Source organism: Oncorhynchus nerka, linkage group LG2, assembly GCF_034236695.1.
Source record: "Oncorhynchus nerka isolate Pitt River linkage group LG2, Oner_Uvic_2.0, whole genome shotgun sequence".
NCBI classification, from domain to species: Eukaryota; Metazoa; Chordata; class Actinopteri; order Salmoniformes; family Salmonidae; genus Oncorhynchus; species Oncorhynchus nerka.
Window position 1 is genome coordinate 42,463,783 of NC_088397.1, and position 6,000 is coordinate 42,469,782.

A 6,000-nucleotide genomic window follows, 5' to 3' on the forward strand; every position below is an offset into this window, starting at 1 on the left:
ATAAAGGTGAAATAAAAAATAAAACAAAAAAAATTGTTGGGGATAATATTGAATTGGGAATTTAATTATTGGAATTGACCTAACATTGGAATTGAGAGGAATGGAATTATCTCTGAATTCAAACACTGACTTGGAATTTGAATTGAATTCAATTGAATTCACAGGGAGAAGGAATTTATTTTGAATTGAATTGGTAAGTCTTGTACTTACAAGACTTACCAATTTACCACGTCATCTACATACATCTAGTAGACTGTGTTTACCATTACTGCAGGTACCAAACCATTGTCAATGTGACAACTATAGAGATAAGGTAGATATAGTTGTATATGTGACAGTACATTGTTTTCACAAATGTTGAGCTTCAAGCCTGTGTCTCTTCACTCAGATGCACTTTGGCTAAATCGATTTGACAGTTTTATTTTTTACCAGTGTCGAAGTCACATATTTACAGGTACCAAACCATGGTCAATATGGCAATAATACTATGATCAGGTTCCTTCACATCCAGATTCAGTCTTTACTGTTTCCTCAGTCCCTTTGTGAAGGTGTTTGGCTGTTTGTTTGTCTGCTAATGAATGAGATCAAAGGGAGGCTGATCCTGTAAACTGGTTGCAGGTCCCTGTGGTCAGATAGCAGGGATTAAAGAAGATTCTCCTCCTCAGTCCTCATTTGCATTCCAATTGGTACCCTATTCCCTATCGGCCCTGGTTAAAAGTAGTGCACTATATAAGGGATCGGGTGCCATTTGGGACGCTCTACTGCTCTGTTCCTGGAAGACATTAACATGCAGTCCGTGCCCCCCCTCTCTCTTCCTCTATTTCTCTGTCTCCCTCTCTCTGTGCATCTCTCTCTCTCTTTCTATTTCTCTCTGCCTCCCTCAGAAAACATGCACACCCACGCCAGAATTAAAATGGTGATGCAGCAGTTGTTTTCTGTCTTAGAGAGAGAGAGAGAGAGAGAGAGAGAGAGAGGTAGAGAAAGAGAGAGAGATCAAGGCTGGTTGTTATTCCAGAGGCTTAGTGAGAGAAGTGAGCGGAGCGTACTGGACATCACCACGGAATTACAATGGCGACACAACATCCCATAATAGAACCATGTATTAGCTAGGGTTTTCACCACTATTCTTCACTGGGATGCATAGAGCATCGTTGCACACAGAAATTCATTGGATAGACTGGACATGCATATCTGTCCCACATGATAGGGAGTCATTAATTACATTCCAAATGCCTTCTCTCTATCTGCTACGTACTTCTGAATGATGATGTGTCCCACAGTGAATACCAAGCATGTTCTTGGTTTACCCGACTGAGTGGCTTCTTGAACAGGGGAGCACTACTACGGTCCTTGAGGGCCGCTGTGTCTGCTAGGTTTCACTTCTCCCTTTGGAACAGTGACTGATTTAGACCTGGAAATCCAGGCAATATTTTGGGTTATTAGTAGCGTTAATGGATAAGATAGGTGCTAGGAACAAGAGGAAAACCAGCTAGTTGATCATCCCTGGGTTAGTGGTTATCAGTCTTGCATTGGAACAAACTATTCCATAACGAATGTAATTTTATTTATTTTTTAAATCAGGAAAATACAGTAGTTCTGGGGTTATGCAATGACTAGTTGTCCACTCCCTAATTTAGAGGGTTCTAGTAATGTCCAAGCAGAACAAGTCTGCAGGCTGGAGTCTCAGGGGTGAACTGGGCTATAGTTTGGTAAACAGAGCTGTTTACCCTCAATAGCTGGATCATGACATAACTCATGGGGGTCAAATAGCTGCAGGTTCTTTGAAAACATTCAAGGTTTCTTTAACCTAGACCTAGTCCAAGTTGATGCTGTTGATGCTCCCTGCCTTGCTTTGTTTGTCAGGTTCATGGCCCCGCTTCAATGTCCTCCATCACTCAACAATTTTTAATTCCCTAATAATTTATTGATACTATACTGACAATCAAATTGCATATCAATAATGTAGAGCAGGGGTGTCAAACTCATTCCATGGAGGGCCTAGTATCTGCGGGCCTTTGGTTTTTCCTTTCAATTAAGTCCTAGACAACCAGGTGAGGGGAGTTCTTTACTAATTAGTGAACATAATTCATCAATCAAGTACAAGGGAAGAGCGAAAATCCACAGACACTCAGCCTCTCCGTGGAATGAGTTTGACATGTGATGTAGAGGGTTCAGTGTAGTCTTATAGCCGTGTGGATTCAAAAGACTTGTCTGTTGTGCTCATCCATGCTTGCAGACATTGGCTTTGTCCCAAATGGCACCCTATTCCCTTATATAGTGCACTACTTTTGACCAGGGCCCTATGGGATGCTCTACTGCTCTGTTCCTGGGCCCTGGTCAAAAGTAATGAATTATGTAGGGCAGGGTTTAACAAACCCCTGGGTGCACGTTTAGTTTTTTGCCCTAGCACTTACACAGCTGATTTACATAATGAAAGAGTGACGATGAGTTGGTTATTTGAATCAGCTGTGTAGTGCTAGGGCAAAAACCTAAACATGCAACCAACTGGGGCCCAGGGAAAACCTGCTGTAGGGAATGGTGTGCCACTTGAGATGCAGACATACAGTACAGTGAGCTATGTTTAGTTGCATGTGGTCTGTGGAAACAGGCATGATTGTTATCTGCATCACTGAACTGAAGAGGAGACGAGAGCACAACAAAATGCTTATCATTCTCAAATTTGGTTTTTTATTTTGCAAGAGTGAATGATATATCGCATTGTGAAAGGGAGAAATGATACAAACCCCAAGCGACAAGCCATAATACAAAAAACTGATACATTTGATTAGAAGTGAAGTAAAAACAGAGCAACCATGACCAAGATTACATATTGAGAAAGAGCAAAATGTTGTATCTAAAAACATGTCATATGTACAGTATCTTAGTAAGATGTACACTGTCCTTGGATCATGTCTCATCTATTTAAAGGTAGACTCGGGAATATGATGTAGATGCAGAAAGTAAACAGCATAGTGGGTCAATTTCCGCAACAACTAATAGAGTTGAAGCGCGAGGCTCAACTTTTCCGCTTTTTTGGTCCCCTTGCTACCGTGCTGTGATAGCGTGAAGTGGACCCATGCGCAGATACTGTGTGTGATTGTGAGAGAGCGAAGTCTTGCATCTCGCTCATCTCAATATCTCCGGTGCTGCTCGTGGCAATGACATTTCCCTGAGACTAACTTTAATTCAATATTCAGCTCCTTTTTATTTATTTGTACATGTTCTATTGTATGCAAAATACGCCATTGCATTGTCATTCTCCAACTCCAAAGAGGACAACCAGCAACAACAGTTGGGAACGTGTGCTAATTTCATCCACATGATATACAAAAAAAAAAAAAATTCTCTAACGCCTCACTGTCCTGTGTGTTTTGACGCAAGCCAATCACGCATGTAGGACAAATTAAGTGACCAATGGCGGATTTCCACCTAGGTCACCATGTTTTATTCAGGAAGCTCGGCACACGTACACAGTTACATGCCACTTTGCCCCGGGGCCTTATACACAATCCCTGATTGGTCGGTCCCAAATGGCACCCTAGTCACTATACAGTGCACTACTTTGGACCAGAGCCCTATGGGTGAAAATGATCTCCGTGTATGAGGCCAGAAAGCATTCCGTTTTTTGTGGTGTTGTTGTGCAGCAAGCAGCCTGGTTTGGATATTGCTGATTGGGAGTGGGTGGGGGGTAAAGTGGTGGTGGTGGAGGTCGCCGTTCAACGCAGGGGAGAATACAATCTGTGTGTGTGTTGGTGTGTGTCTGTGATAGCAGCTAACAGTAACGTGTTGCTGAGAAAGAGGGACAGAGAGAGATGCATATGATTCCTTATGCATGTTGGATGGACACCCACACTACCGTTCAAACATTTGGGATCACTTAGAAATGTCCTTGTTTTTGAAAGAAAAGCACTTTTTTTTTTGTCCATTTAAAATAACATAAAATTGATCAGAGATACAGTGTAGACATTGTTAATGTTGTAAATGGCTATTGTAGCTGGAAACGGCTGATTTGTAATGGAATATCTACACAGGTGTACAGAGGCCCATTATCAGCAACCGTCACTCCTGTGTTCCAATGGCACGTTGTGTTAGCGAATCCAAGTTTATAATTTTAAAAGGCCAATTTATCATTAGAAAACCCCTTTGCAATTATGTTAGCACAGCTGAAAACTGTAGTGCTGATTGAAGAAGCAATAAAACTGACCAGTCTCAAGTCAACAGTGAAGAGGCGACTTCTAGGCAGAGTTGCAAAGAAAAATACATATCTCAGACTAGCCAATGAAAATAAAAGAATAAGCTGGGCAGAAGAACACAGACACAGGAACTCTGCCACGAAGGCTAGCATCCCAGAGATGCCTCTTCACTGTTTTTTTATTTGACTTTTAATTAACTAAGCAACTCAGTTAAGAAAAAAATCTTAATTTCAATTACATCCAAGGAACAGTGGGTTAACTGCCTTATTCAGGAGCAGAACAACATATTTTTACCTTGTCACCTCAGGGATTTGATCTTGCAACCTTTCGGTTACAAATCTAACGCTCTAACCACTAGGCTACCTGCTGCCCCAAATGTTGATGTTGAGACTGATGTTTTGTGGGTACTATTTATGAAGCTGCCAGTTGAGGACTTGTGAGGCATCTGTTTCTCAAACTAGACACTCTATTGTACTTGTCCTCTTTCTCATTTGTGCACCGGGGCCTCCCACTCCTCTTTCTATTCTGGTGAGAGACAGTTTGCGCTGTTCTGTGAAGGGAGTAGTACACAGCGTTTTACAAGATCTTCAGTTTCTTGGCAATTTCTCGCATGTAATAGCCTTAATTTCTCAGAACAAGAATAGACTGACGAGTTTCAGAAAAAAGTTTTTTGTTTCTGGCCATTTTGAGCCTGTAATCGAACCCACAAATGCTGATGTTCCAGATACTCAACTAGTCTAAAGAAGGCCACTTTTATTGCTTCTTTAATCAGAGCACAGCTGAAAACTGTAGTTAACATAATCACAAAAGTGTTTTCTAATGATCAATTTGCCTTTTACAATGATAAACTTGGATTAGCTAACATAACGTGCCATTGGAACACAGGAGTGATGGTTGCTGATAATGGGCCTCTGTACGCCTATGTAGATATCCCATTAAAAATCAGCCGTTTCCAGCTACAATAGTCATTTACATTAACAATGTCTACACGGTATTTCTGATCAATTTGATGTTATTTTAATGGACCATTTATTTTTGCTTTTCTTTCAAAAACAAGGACATTTCTAAGTGACCCCAAACTTTTGAACGTTAGTGTATGTCCATGCATATGTTCACATGAAAGAGCAACTAAGACATGGTGATGGACATACACTAACGTTCAAAAGTTTGGAGTCTGTCACACACAGATCAATGCCACACACAGATCAATGCAGACATCTCTCCTTAAACTCCCAAAACATTGTATTATGCTAAAAGATATATACTGTACACAGTATCTAAAAATGATTGACGAGTGCATGGGGATGGATGGAAAGCGATCAAGCAGCACAGTGTGAAAAAGAGCTCACAAGGAGAGGCGGAGATAGAGAGAGGGAGCAATGGAGAGATGGAAAAGGGAGATGGGAGAGACAGAGGGAGGAATAGAGAGGGGGAGGGGAGAGGGGGGACATGAGACATGTAGTGTTACAACAGCATTATTGTTACTGTGAAATTAAGTTGGTTTATTAACATCTGCTTATGATGATGATGCCACATGCACCAAAATCGGGCTTGCTAAAAAAAATCCTCTCCTCTCGTAGTCAGTCCGTTTCCCTCCAAAGGCTTCACAGCAACAAAGCAACAGTGCGAGAGAGCCTGGTAATGGTTGCCATGGCAACCATCCTGGTCGGTCTGAACCGACCGTTTCGCTGGTTGTCTGGCGCACGTTTCAACATATTGAGCCTATGCTCTCTGTTTCTCTCTCTACATCTTTCTCGACATTTCCCTCTCTCTTCCTATCTTTCCTCTCATCTCTCTTTCTCTCCCG